A 16,281-nucleotide genomic window follows, 5' to 3' on the forward strand; every position below is an offset into this window, starting at 1 on the left:
TCCTTATAATACGTCTGAAATATCCTTTTTATTTCTTTTGGCTCTTCCACTATCCTTTCTCCATCCCTTATCTTGCAGATCGTATTTTGTTTTTTCCTTTCTCTTATTTGCCACGCCAAGAATTTTCCTATTTTATTAGCTGATTCAAAGTTCTTTTGTTTCATCATTTTAATTTTCCACTCAATTTCCTGGTTAACTATCATAGAAAATTGGGCTTGTAATATTTTTAAATTTTGCTTTATTGTCTCGTCCCCTGGTTTAGTAGCTAGTTGTCTTTCATGCTCCATAAGCTGTGTTAGAATCTCTTCTTTTTTTCCCTCTTTTTCTTTTCTTAAATGGCTGTTTTTCTGAATTAGGAAGCCCCTCATAACGGCTTTTCCTGCATCCCAGACCGTTTCTATTGCTGTTTCTTTGTGTAAGTTCCACTTGAAGTATTCTTCGATTGTTTCTTTCGCCTCACTTACTATCTTTTGATTATTAAATATACCTTCATTCATTCTCCATCTAAATACTCTAGTATCTTTACCCTTTATCTCCATAAATACCGGATTATGGTCAGATATAGTTTGTGGGAGTATTTCAGATTTAGCTAAGTTCTGTGTCAGCTCCTTCGAGATCCAAATATTATCTATTCTCCCCAAACTCTGATTTGGGTTTGAGAAAAAGGTATATTGTTTTATAGTGGGGTTTTTAAATCTCCAGGCGTCAATTAGTCCCATATTATCAACCAAATCAAAAAACGTTCGAGGTAGCTTGCCTTCCTTTGTCTCTTGCTTTTTTGTTGACCTATCCAAATTTGGTGACACCACTCCGTTAAAATCGCCCATCAATATCATTTTTTGATCGATCCATTCTAGTAACTTATTACCTAATTCTAAGAAGAAAGCCGATTTTTTATCGTTAGGTGCGTATATTCCGGCGACAATTATTTTTATTCCTTGGAATACAATCTGTACTACTATCATTCTCCCTTGCTCATCTTTATACAGTATTTTTGGGTTGAATTTTTCCTTTATATATAGTACCACACCTCTTTTCTTAACCTTATCCGATGCCACAAAATCCAACCCTAGTTTCTTATTATTCAGAATTCTCTTATGTTTTCTTATTACATGAGTCTCTTGTAGACAGATTATGTCAAGGTTCTTTTTTAATAAAATATGTGTAATCTGGTTCCTTTTATTTTTATTGTTAAGTCCGTTCACGTTCCAAGACAGTATTTTTAAAGCCATCTATTATGTACAATTAGTAAATTATCAAATCTGGCTTAAAGCTGCTGTTCTTTGTCTTCTTTCTCTTCCTCTTCCCTCGCTTCTGTTAAGTTTATCTCTCTCTCTTCCTCTTCACTCCCCCCGCCCCCGCCCCCCTCCCCCGGCCGCTCCCCTCCCTCCCCCCACCCCGCAACCCTTCCAAGTTCCTTCTCGTATCTTCTTGCAAATTTTTCAAGTTCTAAGGGGCTGGACAGTTTGAATCTTTTATCCTTAAAGTAAAATGAAATTCCTTCCGGAAACTCCCATCTATATAGGATCCCATTTTTCTTCAGTTGGTTAGTTAATTTTTTATACACATCCCTCCTTCGAAGAAATCTTGAAGGGATCTCTTTAAATACAATAATTGGGTTTCCTTCAATATATAACCTTTTACTATAATTCTGTTTCAATACTTCGTTCCTCATATCCAACGAGTTAAACATGGCTATTACATCTCCTGGCAATTTTTTCCCCGTAGCTTTAGCCGATTTTGTTTTTATCCGAAATATATTTGCTAGGGAGAAGCTTATCTCTTCCTCCTTCCTATCTAACCAAATTGCCAACTCTTTCACCATTTTAGATCTTATATTCTCGTTTGGGTCCTCTGGGATCCCTCTAAATTTTAAATTTAGTTGGTTCTGTCTCATCTGAATCATAGCCATACTGTCCAGCAATCCTTCCTGTACCTTACCTATCTCCTTAACTTCTATTTTAATTCTGTCCAAATCCTTCTTACTATCTTTTGTATCGTTTTGCACCCTTTTCATAGAATCCTCAAGTACTTTGGCTCTTACCGATAGGTCTTTGACTTTTCCTGTCAGTTCTCCCACCACCCCCTCTAATCTCTTATCTAATGTATCCTGCACTTCCAATAGCTTTTTCTCTATATATTGCTCATTATGTTTAAATTCTTTCCTTATTTCAGCCATCAAACTATCGTAGTCCTTGATCTCTTTTCCCTCCTTCCCGTCTTCTTGTCTAGATGGCCTCTTTTCTGCTGGCGTTCCCACCGCCTTTTTCATTTTGTATGTCAACTTAAGTTAACTAATTATTAAAGACGTTCCCCCCCGTAAGACACTGAAATTTGCAATGTTTGAAACAAAAACAACATCCTTGGCAGCACATTCATTTTTATCACAGCAATTCGGCCTAACAATGATAACTTCAAATTTGTCCATATTTCTAAATCCTTTTTCACTTCAATCCAACGTTTTTCATAATTATCCTTAAATAAATTCACATTTTTAGCAGTCATGTTAACCCCTAAATATTTCACTTTCTGAACCAATGTTAGTCCTGTCTCCTCCTGAAACTTCTCTCTCTCATTCACAGTTAAGTTTTTCTCTGAAACCTTAGTTTTCATCTTGTTCAACTTAAAACCTGCTACCTGTCCGAATTCTTGAATCAGTTCCAATACCCTTTTAGTACTAGATTCTGGCTCCTGTAAAGTCAATACTAAGTCATCAGCAAATGCTTTCAGTTTGTACTGTTTAGCTCCCACTTGTATACCTTTAACCTCTTGGTCCTTTCTGATCATATTTAACAAAACCTCAAGGACCGATATAAAGAGCAATGGAGAAATTGGGCAACTTTGTCGTGTCCCTTTCTCAATCTTAAACTCTTCTGTCACTACATTGTTCACAATTAATTTTGCCTTTTGTTCTGAATAAATTGCACCCATACCATTTTCAAAACCTTGACCTACCCCCATCCCCTGTAGATTCTTCTTCATAAAGCTCCAAGAAATGTTGTCAAAGGCTTTCTCTGCATCCACAAATATCAAGACTGCCTTAGTATTGATATTCACTTGAAGTTTTTCTAGAATATTAATTATATTCCTCATGTTGTCAGACAAATGTCTGCCCGGGAGAAAGCCCGCTTGGTCTTTATGAATTTCTTCTACTAACACCTTTTTTAATCTTTTAGCCAAAATATCTGCAAAAAAATTGTAATCCACATTAAGCAGCGATATGGGGCAGTAGTTCTTGAGCTGTGTCTTTTCAGTCTCTGTTTTCGGTATAAGTGTAATGTAAGCTTCCTTCCACGACTCTGGTGCCTTTCTCCCTTCCAATATTTCATTGCAGACTTCCTTCAATGGTTGTATTAACCATTCTTTCAAGGATCTGTAATATCTTGAAGTCAAACCATCTGGTCCTGGAGATTTACCTAATTTCATGTTCTGGATGGCCCCTTCCACCTCCTGATCCATTATTTTGTAATTCAACATTAGCTGTTTTTCCTGAGAGATTTTGTGTAGTCCATTTATTTTCAAAAATCAATCAATGTCCATTTCTTTCTGCTTCTCCTGTGTATAAAGTTGTTTGAAATACCTCTGGAAACACTTCCTGATCTCCACTGGGTTCTGTATATTCTTTCCTTCCACTTCCAAATTCGTAATAGTATTGAGTTTTTGTCTTTTTTTCATTTGCCAGGCCAACAATTTTCCACACTTATTTGCCGATTCAAATGTCTTTTGCCTCATCTGTTTAATCTTCCATTCTATTTCCTGATTCATCAGCTTCATATATTGTACTTGATATACCGTATTTTTCGCACCATAGGACGCACCGGACAATAGGACGCACTTTGTTTTAGAGGGGGGAGAACAAGAAAAAAAATTTCTCCCCCTCTCTGCCCAGCGCCCCTTCAGCGAAGTGGCAGGAGGCGCTGCGTAGAGAGGGGGAGAACTTTCCCCCTCTTGTTTTCCCGCTCTAAAACAAGGTGCCGTTTAAGGTGCGTTCAGGCGGCTACCTTGGAAGCCTGGAGAGCGAGAGGGGGCGGTGTGCACTGACCCCTCTCGCTCTCCAGGCTTCAGGTTCATTTCGACCTACTCTTTGGGGCTGGCGGGGGGAAGCCCACCACCAGCCCCAAAGAGCAGGTCAGGGAGCAGCGGAAAGGCGCAGCAGAGAGGCTCCTGCCATAGCCGCCCGTCACCTCTCCAGCCGGGAGAGCGCGCGCGGGGCTAAAGCAGCCCCCTGTGACCCTCTCCTGGCTGGAGAGGTGACGGGCGGCTATTGAGGCTCTTGCCATAGCCGCCCGTCACCTCTCCAGCCGGGAGAGCGCGCGCGGGGCTAAAGCAGCCCCCCGCGACCCTCTCCCGGCTGGAGAGGTGACGGGCGGCTATGGCAGGAGCTTCTATAGCCGCCCGTCACCTCTCCAGCAGCCCCACGCGCGCTCTCCCGGCTGGAGAGGTGACGGGCGGCTATGGCAGGAGCTTCTATAGCCGCCGGTCACCTCTCCAGCAGCCCCGCGCGCGCTCTCCTGGCTGGAGAGGTGACGGGCGGCTATGGCAAGAGCCTCAATAGCCGCGCGTCACCTCTCCAGCCGGGAGAGGGTCGCGGGGTGCCCTGCGCGCGCTCTCCCGGCTGGAGAGGTGACGGGCGGCTATAGAAGCTCCTGCCATAGCCGCCCGTCACCTCTCCAGCCGGGAGAGCGCGCTCGGGGCTAAAGCAGCCCCCCGCGACCCTCTCCTGGCTGGAGAGGTGACGGGCGGCTATTGAGGCTCTTGCCATAGCCGCCCGTCACCTCTCCCGCCGGGAGAGCGTGCGCGGGGCTAAAGCAGCCCCCCACGACCCTCTCCCGGCTGGAGAGGTGACGGGCGGCTATGGCAGAAGCTTCTATAGCCGCCCATCACCTCTCCAGCAGCCCCGCGACCCTCTCCCGGCTGGAGAGGTGACGGGCGGCTATGGCAAGAGCCTCAATAGCCGCGCGTCACCTCTCCAGCCGGGAGAGGGTCGCGGGGGGGGCCGCGCGCGCTCTCCCGGCTGGAGAGGTGACGGGCGGCTATAGAAGCTCCTGCCATAGCCGCCCGTCACCTCTCCAGCCGGGAGAGCGCGCGCAGGGCTAAAGCAGCCCCCCGCGACCCTCTCCCGGCTGGAGAGGTGACGGGCGGCTATGGCAGGAGCTTCTATAGCCGCCCATCACCTCTCCAGCAGCCCTGCGACCCTCTCCCGGCTGGAGAGGTGACGGGCAGCTATGGCAAGAGCCTCAATAGTCGCCCGTCACCTCTCCAGCCGGGAGAGGGTCGCGGGGTGCCCGCGCGCGCTCTCCCGGCTGGAGAGGTGACGGGCGGCTATAGAAGCTCCTGCCATAGCCGCCCGTCACCTCTCCAGCCGGGAGAGCGCGCGCAGGGCTAAAGCAGCCCCCCACGACCATCTCCCGGCTGGAGAGGTGACGGGCGGCTATTGAGGCTCTTGCCATAGCCGCCCGTCACCTCTCCAGCCGGGAGAGGGTCGCGGGGCTATGGCGTCTTCGCTCCATAGGACGCACACACATTTTCCCTTCATTTTTGAAGGGAAAAAAGTGCGTCCTATAGAGCGAAAAATACGGTAACTTTATCTCTTTCAGAATCTCCTGTGACTTTGGTTTTGTTCTGAGTTTCTTCTCTCCTTCCTTTATCTTCCCCAGGATTTTATCCTTTTTTTCATTCTGAGTTCTCTTCTTAACTGCATTCTGTTGTATTAGGAATCCTCTCATAACCGCTTTGCTTGCGTCCCAAATTACTCTTTTTTCCACTGTAGTATTCATGTTTATCTCGAAATAGTCTCTTAGAGTTTTTTGGGCCTTCTTGGTCACCTCTTCATTCTTGAACAAAGTATCGGTCATCCTCCATCTAAAGGAACCAATTGGCGTCAATTTCATTTCCATCTTCACCGCATTATGGTCAGAACAAGTTTTGGGGCAAATCTCCACTTTGCTGATCTTCGGAGCCAATCCCCTGGTTACCCAGATTTGGTCAATTCTTGTCCATGTCATTTTAGCCTCAGAGAAGAAAGTTCCCTCTCTTCCCAGTGGGTTCTTCATTCTCCAAATGTCAACTAAGTCCATATTTTCAGTCATGTCAAAAAAGATTTTTGGTAGTCTACCATCTTTGGTGACTACCTGTCTCTGTGCCTTGTCCATATTTGTAGACACCACTCCATTCATATCTCCCATCAAGATCATATTATAGTCTAGGTAATCCATCAGAGTCTCATGTAGCTTCTTAAAGAATTCTGATTTTCCTTCATTTGGTGCATAAATACCTACAATCAAGAATTTCTCTCCTTGTGACTGAATTTCAATTGCAACAAATCTTCCTTGGTCATCTTTGAATATGAATTTCGGTGATAGGCTCTCCTTTGCATAAAGGACCACTCCTCTTTTTTTTACTTTATCTGATGAGATAAATTCTTGGCCCAATCTTTTATTACTCAGTATCTTCCTGTGTAGCCTTATCACATGTGTTTCTTGTAAACAAATCAAGTCCAAATGTTCTTTTTTCAATAAATGAAAGACTCTCCGCCTTTTTTCTGGGGAGTTTAATCCATTCACATTCCAGCTCGAAACCTGCAACGCCATCATGTAGTTACGCTGATGTTCCTCCAACTGCACCCAATGCTTGCTCTTCTTCTGTTGGTAGTAATGGTGACACGTTTACTGGGAGATCCAATCCAAAGGATAATGCTGATATATCCAATATTCCCCTGTTTGGTGATCTTCTATCCGATGCTCTCTGCTCTAGTCCTCTATCTGGTGATCTTCTATCCGATGCTCTTGGCTCTTTTCCAAGTCCCTTCTGCAGATCTTCTTCGTATTTGTACAAAAGCTTCGCTCTATCTTCTACTGATCTTATTTTTATTTTCCTTCCTTTGAAACTGAAAGATAGACCTTGGGGAAACTCCCACCTAAAGATGATTTTATTCCTTCTCAGCAGGGCAACAATATCTCCGTAGTTGGGCCTAAGATCCAAAAGATATTTCGGGACGTCTTTAAAAATTTCCACTCTTGACTGTTGTACTTCTAGGTTCCTCTTGTAGTGCCAACCCAAGATTCTATCTCTCTCTTCTTTAGTTCGAAGGGTGATCAAGCAGTCTCTTATTCTATTCTTCTCTTTTTTCCCTCCTCTTCCAAGTCTGAAGGCCCTCACAATTCTAAACTCTTCTTGGCCCAAGTCCAAGTCCCAAAAGTCAGCAAATTCCTGTGTGAGAAAGTCTATTAAGCTTTCCTTCTCCAATTCAGGTAGAGCTCTAATCCTCAGATTCATCTGTTTTTCTTTAAGTTCAGTCATAGCAAGCGTCAACTTCATTAAGTTGCCTCTGTAGGGCTGCGACTCTCTCTCTCTCCAGTTGTGTTACTTTACATTCAGCAGCAACGGCTTTCTCCCTGGCTTCCTCCGCAGTCTGCCGTATCAGAGTAGATTCCTGTATCAATTTCTGGATAGTTTCTGTATTGGTATTCACCTTTTGTCCCAGATTGTTTATACTTTCCGTTGCAACATCCACTTTCTTATTAAGCTGTTCCAATGAATCGTTTATCTTACCTAATGCAGCCACTAAAACCTCTTCTGTCGACATTCCTCTTGGTTTTGATTGTACTGATGCAGAAGCAGCAGCAGAGGAAGCAGGGAGGCCTGGTGTTGAGCCTCTCCTGGGTTGCTGCCAAGTCCTCCCAGACCTTAATGTTTTTTCAGCAGTTGGCTGATCTGTTTTTTCCTTTCCATTTGCCATAACACTTAAAAGATTCAAGGTCAGTCCCAGAGTCTCACAGTTTTTTATCTTGCAGCTGGAAATTCCCCTAGCCCAACTCTTGTAAAGCAACCAGTTTCAAAGGCTTCCACTAGGGGGAAACAGTTTCTATTTATGTTATTTTGTATTAATCAATAATGTCCTCTTTTAAACACAGTTCAAACAATCCAAAGTTAGTTTCAATTTTCAGTTACTTTACTCCTTTTTAAAAGCAGCCGGAGACAGTACAAACAATGTATTTCTCTTGTTTAGCTAGCTGTCAATGAACGTTCTGAACACTGTCAATGAACATTCCAAAAGACGTCAGTCCTGCTAGCAGCCCGTTTCCAGGGTCAGAGCGGCGGTATTTTAGCTCTCTTCTCTCTCTCCTGCAGGCATACTCAGTCCACAACTCCCCCCCCTTCTCCTGCCTCCAAGGGGGGGTTTAATGTTCTTTACAGATGGAAATTTAGTCTTTTACAAAAGGCTTTCCAATGAGGCTTGCAGCCTCATTGCTTCAGTCTATTTACAAAAGGGGGAAGGCGGACTTCCTGTATTAAGCCTCCCCGTTACAGTACCAAATTAAACGTTTAAAAATCCAATTCTCCCGCTTCAGCTCAACTCACGAGTAATTACTTTGAAGTCAAATTGTCCACAGGAAAAAGTCAGCGCTCTCCGACAACAGCTATGCGGCTTCGCTCCTTGGAAGAAACAGACGATTCGAAGCACCGCGCCGCTCACCCCACGTCGCTCCAGACCCCCGAAACCGGGTTCCCCGCGAGTAGGGGAGGCGCAAAGGCTGCCCGCCGAATCCCACGCTCACAGGCTTCTCCCTCCTGTGATTTTTTACGGGTCTCCGCCTTCACCGTGGCAGCCAGACCCAAATTCCCACGGGGCAAATTCCTCCCGATCAGAGGAATTCCGCCATTACCGGAGGCACCAACCCGTATTCTGGAAACAATACAATAGAGTATATATGTATATAAGGAATACAATTAATCCAATAAATGTAAAATTATTATCAAGACATTATATGCTTTATTAATAGATTTCACATATGGTTTTATTTATCCATACAAAATCTGCAGCTAAAAGCAATCCATTCATATGTTGCTAGAACTGACATATCTTCTATCCATTAATCAAAGGGGGCATGGTATTATCTTTTCAAGGAATTAAAATCAGCCTTTTAGCAGAAATAAGGGCATGTAGAATCCATTTGCGGTGACCCTTTGTCAAACCCCATATAGTTGGCATATAGTTTAAAATAATATCATCATCTGATAATGTTATTTCCCTCCCCCCAACTAGTATTTATACATCTTAGTTTTTTTCTCCAAAAATGTGTGAGTGTTGCCCATGATGTAAACATATGTTTCAAAGAAGCATTTTCCTTAATACATCCTCCAACAGTGTGTTGTTGTAGACAGTCCCTTTCTAAGCAAGTGTAGTGGAGTGCAATAAATTCTAAACTGAGAATGGATGAAATTTAAAGACTATTTAGCTAAATAGGTTAAGATAACTTAATTGGAAAAGCTTGCAAATATTAGATAGGCTTAGGATTTAAATATGTAAGGATAGGATTCAAGATGTTTAAAGCTAATTTAGAAAGAGTGGAAGATGTTAAGTGATCAAGTTAATTTTTTGAGAAAATTGATTTTGGAAATCTGTTAAAATGATATATAATGAAATTCAGCCAAGGGGATCTGAGGAAGTCACTTAATAATGTTACAAAGATTGGTTTAATTATAAATATGATGTGTGTGTATTTGTTTGTTTGTTTTAAATTTTTGGAAAATTAATAAAAAAAATTGAAAATAAAATAAAATCCTAAACTGAATTTATTCAGCACATTCCCTCCTGCTGTTTCTGGCAACCGGTATTCAATGCCATACTGTGGCATTAGACAGGGGAGGTAGAACATCAGAGTAAATAGCCATCAAAAGCCTTGGCCTCTGTGAATTTGTCTAATCCTATTGGAGGAGCGAATTCCATAGTTTAATGATGAACTGCATGAGAAAGTTCTTTCTTTTCCCTGTCCTGACTCTTCCAACATTCAGATCCATTTAATGCCCACGAGTTCCAATGTGATGAGAAAAAGCTGTCCCTGTCCACTTTCTCCATGCCTTAATAATAAGCAGGTGGTCTTCCCAACAGCTGCCATCCCATCTCTCACAGCTGGGGAGCTGCTCCTCAGTTAGTAAGTAAAGGTAAAGGGACCCCTGACCATTAGGTCCTGTCATGGCCGACTCCGGGGTTGCGGTGCTCATCTCGCTTTATTGGCTGAGGGAGCCGGCGTACAGCTTGCAGGTCATGTGGCCAGCATGACTAAGCCGCTTCTGGCGAACCAGAGCAGCGCACAGAAACACAGTTTCCTTCCCACCTATTTATCTACTTGCACTTTGACTTGCTTTTGAACTGCTAGGTTGGCATGAGCAGGGACCGAGCAACGGGAGCTCACCACGTTGCGGGGATTCGAACCGCCAACCTTCTGATCAGCAAGTCCTAGGCTCTGTGGTTTAACCCACAGTGCCAGTAGCCTTCCTTATATCTTGAAGTAGAGGGTTTTCATGACGAGTTGTGTGAACAAGGACTGCCTTTTGTCTGCTAAAGACCTGTTGTCCATTAACTCCATTAGGTGTTTTCTTCTTTTGGCCTGCCACCCGTAACCTTTCTATCAACAGAGGATTCTATAAAATGCACAATCCCATTTCACAGATCTCAGGAGTCTCTTCTTCTTTTCTTCTCTCTCCTCAGATGCCAATGGGACGCATCACTTTCTTCCACCTCTCCATTTGGGGCTTCCTGATTGCCTGCTCCTTTCTGCAAGGTACATCCCAACTGGGCTCCACAAACCTGGACTGGGAGAAGCCAAGCAGATAGCAATCCTTAGGAGAAAAGGCATGGCTCATGTGGCAAATCCTAGTAATATAGATTTGAAACATCAATCAGAGGACGAAACAGGGGCATTATATTTTTTTGTGACCAATGTAACATACTGATGTAAGCTTTATTGTCCTAAGCTCATAGGACTTAAATTGAAAAATTTGTTCTTAGTTCATCAAAGGAGGAACCAAACTTATCTTTAACCTATTGTCCATTTGTTTGGAGAGATCCTTAACTGAATTTCAGAGGGGTTGGGAATAGAGAGAAATTCTATGCCCTCTTTATTTTCATTTCTGGACAATATGGGAAAAGCTCTTTTATCTTCCCCCTCACCCAGCTTACCTCCCGTGGGTGTTGTATCAACCTCTCTCCTGCATCTTCTTCCCTAAGTGCCATTTTGCTCAAATCCTTGCTTCTCAATCACAGCAGATATTAGATCCCCATTCCCACAGGTCCTCAGCATCCTTGAGATTGTGCCGGCCACACAGCCTTTCAGGTCTCACCCCTAGGTCCTGGGTGAGGCCCCTCTCCACTTCCTGCAAATAGTCCGGATTCTGACCCAGCCACCTCCTCCACAACCTTGACATTGTGTTCCCTCTCCTCCGACAGGCACGGAAGCACTTAGCTGCCCCCAGAACTGGATCAACTTTCAGAGGCATTGCTATTCATATAGGCAAACTGCACGGAATTGGAATGATGCGGAGGTAAGGAAAGATTCTTGGAAGCCCTGTGTAGCAAATTCCTCCAGACACCATGTTTCCCACCCACCCTTCCTCTACTCCCTGGCAAGCAACTCACAGCAAATGAAGCATAGTCTTGGAATACAAAGTTATCCCTGCATATGTCACATGGCAGGTTAAAAAAAAAATGAAAGGAAGATGCTGCTGCTGCTATAAAGGTGAAAGATACTCAGAGTCGAGTGTGGATTTCATGCTCTTTATTCGGCTCATAGTAGTGAGGAATGGGAGTTCCCCCGAAATGTCTGCTTTATATACATTATTTACACACTGGGCCCCACATGATTGGCTAATTCTGGGATTCTCCTGTAGGGCAATCAGGTTGCGGATTCACTTCCACCTGGAGCTGGATTGGGTGGCTCCTGTGGACCAATCAGATTGCTGCATTCTAGATCCTATTGTTCTAGAACCAGTCAGACTGCTGCATTCTGAATCCTATTGTTCTAGGACCAATCAGACTGCTGCATTCTGAACCCTATTGTTCTAGAACCAATCAGACTGCTGCATTCTGAATCCTATTCAACTCAGTACATAACATGTTCGGTAGATTTATTGCTTTATTGTTCGGCGCCCAGCCATGCTTCCCCTGGGAGCCTCTGTAGATCGTAAAGCAATTAGCAGAGTTACACAGCGGCGTGTGTCGAAAGAGCAGTAAAAGAGTCCCAAACGTTTCTTCTGTCCTAATATCTCTTTATTGGCACAAAAGTAGCGTATTTACAAACTCCAACTTCCATCTGATTCAAGCTGCATCTTCTCCCTCTGCTTGCAGCGACGCAACAAACTGCTTTCAATTTTCACTCAGTACACAGCATTCCTTTTTTTATTATTTATTTATTTATTTATTTATTTATTTATTTATTTATTTATTTTATAACACCATACAAACAAAGAAGACAAACACAACACATTCACACCAAAAAAAACTAAATAAAGAATATATATATATATATATATATATATATATATATATATATATATAATATATATATACTCCTGACATAAGACAACAACAAATTAACTACATTAACTACATAGCACACAACACTGACTGACTTCCCTTCATCTCGGTTTCGGAATGTGTTATAAATTTTTTCTATCTGCAGTTTCTTTTCCTCAAAAAATAAATAAATCTTTACATCACAAGTGTTATATCACACCTACTGTGTTTTTTAGTTTTTTTTACCTCTGCTTCCATGTATGCCATGAATTTATTCCAATCTTTATTAAACTTTGTGTCTTTTTGATTTCTTATTTTCTGTGTCATTTTTGCCAATTCTAGATAGTCGAGTAGTTTCGATTGCCATTCGTTTATGGTTGGGATTCTTGATGTCTTCCAATTCTGCGCTATTAGAGTTCTAGCGGCCACTGTCGCGTACTGAAAGAGTGTTTGATCTTCCTTCTTGATTTCCTCTCCAATTATCCCCAGCAAAAAGGCTTCGGGTCTTTTTATAAAGGTATATTTAAAGATTTTTTTTAGTTCACTGCAAATAGATTCCCAAAATTTTCTAATAGGCTCGCACAACCACCACAGGGTGGCAGTACACAGCATTCCAAGCTGCTTTCGTCACGTCCTGGCTTACTTCCCTTGTAAGCGCCTCCTCTCAGTCTCAGGACACAGAAGGTTAACCCTTCACTACACCCAACACCCCCTCTTGTCTCGCGCCTGAGGGGAGAATCGACCCTTGGTCGTCCCAAATCCAGACCTTCGCAAAACTCCCCATGTCTTTGGAAGGAGAGTGGCTTCGTGAACCCATCAGCTAGGTTCTTGGCAGAGGGACAATACGTCAGCGCAACTAATCCCTCCTGAACACTCTGACACACATTCCGAAAGCGAATGTCTAGGTGTTTAGTTCCAGCCTTGAACTGACCTGACTCTGCCAAACGCAGGCATGGTTGATTGTCCTCGAAAACACGTATCAGTTGACAATCCACTTCACAGAGTTCCTGCACTAAGCAAGCATAGAACTCTACTTCTCTGCATACCTCTGAAAGAGCACTAAACTCAGCCTCAGTGGATGAGAGCGCTATAAGACTTTGCTTCTTGGACCTCCATCCAACTACTGAGTTCCCAAACTTCACCACTAGGCCAGACACAGACTTGCGATCCTCAAGATTAGCCCAATCCGGGTCCACAAAACAAGTCACTTTGACTTCTCCTTGTGCTGGTAACCTAAGACAAAAGTCTTTGTTTTCCTGCAAATACCTCAGAACTCTCTTGATGCCATTCCAGGCTTGCACACTAGGGTTTGAAGCTTCCCTGCTGAGCAGACTGACAGCAAACGCTATATCAGGTCTGCTCCACTGGGACAAATACAACAAACTCCCTAGGGCTGACTGAAACACTTCAGTATTTTCGAACGCAGCGCGTTCTACTTGCTGGCTGTCCTTCACAAAACTAGTCTCCATAGGACTTCTCACTCCTGCACAATCACTCATCCTGAATTTCTGAAGCAGTTGCTCAATTTTACCTCTCTGGCTGAGCAAGAAGCTTCCATCCTGTGCACGCTCAACATTGACACCTACGTAGGTTTTGACAGCACCAAGCTGCTTAAGCTTGAACCGTTTACCTAGCTCTTTGCCAAACTTCTCTGCCTGTTCATCTGTCTCTGAGAAGAACAACAAATCATCAACCCAAATCTGCAAATACTCTTGTGTTGCCCCTGATCCTCTCAAATAAAAGCAACTATCAGCAATGCTTCTTCTGAAACCTAATTCTTCTAAGGCTTCATTCAGGCACATGTTCCAGTTTCTAGCAGATTGACCTAATCCATAGATGGATTTGTGCAATCTCCACACAACACCCTGTCTCAAGTTCTCAAACCCTGGAGGAGGAATCATGTACAGCTCCTCCTGGAGATCTGAGTTAAGGTAGGCAACATCCACATCAAAGTGGTTTACCTTCCAGCCTCTCTGTGCTGCACAAGCTAAAAGCGTTCTCAGAGTCTCCACTCGTGACGTTGGCGAATACACCTCCGTGAAGTGTATTCCCTTTCTCTGAGGGAATCCTCGAACAACTAACCTAGCTTTATACTGTGGCTCTCCAGTGTTAATGGGTTTCAAGCGGTAAACCCACCTGCAACTCACAGCCTGCATGCCCGGTGGCAACTCTGTGAGTGAGAACACACCTAGATCTTTCATGGACTTCATCTCTTTGTCCATTGCCCTGTGCCACTTACCGGCTTCTTCCTCAGGTAAACTCTGAATATCCTCGAAGGATTCAGGTTCACATCTGGCTGAACCTACCCAGACGCCTGAAGCGTCGTACCGATCAGGAGGCCTCCTTGTCCTTGCTGATCTCCTCAGTGTGAATCTTGGTGACCCTGCTGCTTCACTGGGTCCAGCTAAATCATCCTCAACTTCAGTGTCTTCCCCCTCTGACCTGCTGCACCTCTTGGGCCTTACAGCTGGTCCAGCAGGTGAAGAAGGCTCACTCTTTGGCTCAAACTTGACACTTGCCTGAGGAGGTGATCTAGGTTCTCCCCTCTGAGGGATCCTGAGCTGTCCCTGCCTTGGACTCTGTCCCTGTGGTGGATCCTGTTGCTCTGGACCGTGGTCCCCAGCAACAAGTTCCTCTTCCTCCTCAATGTCTGAGTCATAGAACGGCTGTGGAATCACGTCTGGATTAGCATGCAGACGTCTCCACCCGGCTTGCTCACAGAATTCAGCGCTATTGCTGATAACCAACCCAGACTGGTTTCCACTTGGGTACGCAAACCGCCAGGCCTTTGAGCCAGGCTCATACCCTACAAAGATCATTCTTTTAGATCTTGGCTCACCTTTCTTGCGTAGAGCCTTTGGAATAAGCACCCAAGCCTCACAACCAAACACACGAAGGTAGTGTACCTTAGGCTTCTTTCCATGCAGTAAGAAATACGGCGTATTTCCTACACTTGAGTTGTGCACTCTATTCTGCGTATGAACCACAAATCTCCAGGCTTCAGACCAATATTTCTGAGGTAGCCCTGCGTCCCACAGGATCGCAGACACAGCTTCCTCCACCGTCCTGTTCTTTCTCTCTGCGACTCCATTCTGTTGCGGAGAGTAAGGAGCGGGCAATCTGTGGGTAATCCCCTTCTCCCTAAAGAAATCCTGTAAAGCAGAACCAGTGAATTCAGAACCTCTGTCACTTTGAAAGCCACGAACTTTGGTGGAAAAGGTTACCTCAACTGCGGTGATCCAATCCCTGATCATTTTAGCCGCCTCCCCTTTCTTTTTCAGAGGGAAGGTCCAAGCAGACCTCGAAAAATCATCAACCAGAAGCAGAGAATACTTTGATCCTCCCAGTGACTCAACTGACATGGGTCCACACAAATCTGCATGAATTAACTCAAAGGGTTGTGTGGTCTGCCTCTCTGACTTTGGATAGGAGCATGTCACAATTTTCGCCTGTTTACATGCATTGCAATCTAAAAATTTGTCACAAACATTAAATTTGCACCCTTGTGTCAGCTCTGTTGCTTTCTGAAGATATCCCCAATTCAAATGGGTGAAGCGTCTGTGCCAAATATGCGAACAACCATGGTGGGGCGCCACATTCACACATTGCCCCTTCGCATCTTCGGTGTCATCCTCTCCTGTAGAAAAAGGCACATTTACAGCAAACAAATTGCCTTTAGACTGTACTGTGTACACGTGTTTCCCATCCTTGGAAAATTCACATTTGGTACCTGCAAAAGACACATGAAAACCATCAGCAAGTAGATCATGCACACTTAATAAACAGTTAGTTAAACCGGGTGCCACAAAAGCTTTGACTTCATGCTTAAGAAAGGGACAGAAGAAAAAGCCTGTCTCTGTTAGTCTTTTTCTGCTTCCATCCGCGATCGTTACAAATTTATCAGTTTTTACTGCCCTGCAATTTCTTAAAGGACCACTAGATGGCACTAGCGTATTTGTCGCACCAGAGTCGATGATGACAGTAAG

Source organism: Podarcis pityusensis (assembly GCF_964106645.2).
Source record: "Podarcis pityusensis genome assembly, chromosome: 10".
Lineage (NCBI taxonomy): Eukaryota > Metazoa > Chordata > Lepidosauria > Squamata > Lacertidae > Podarcis > Podarcis pityusensis.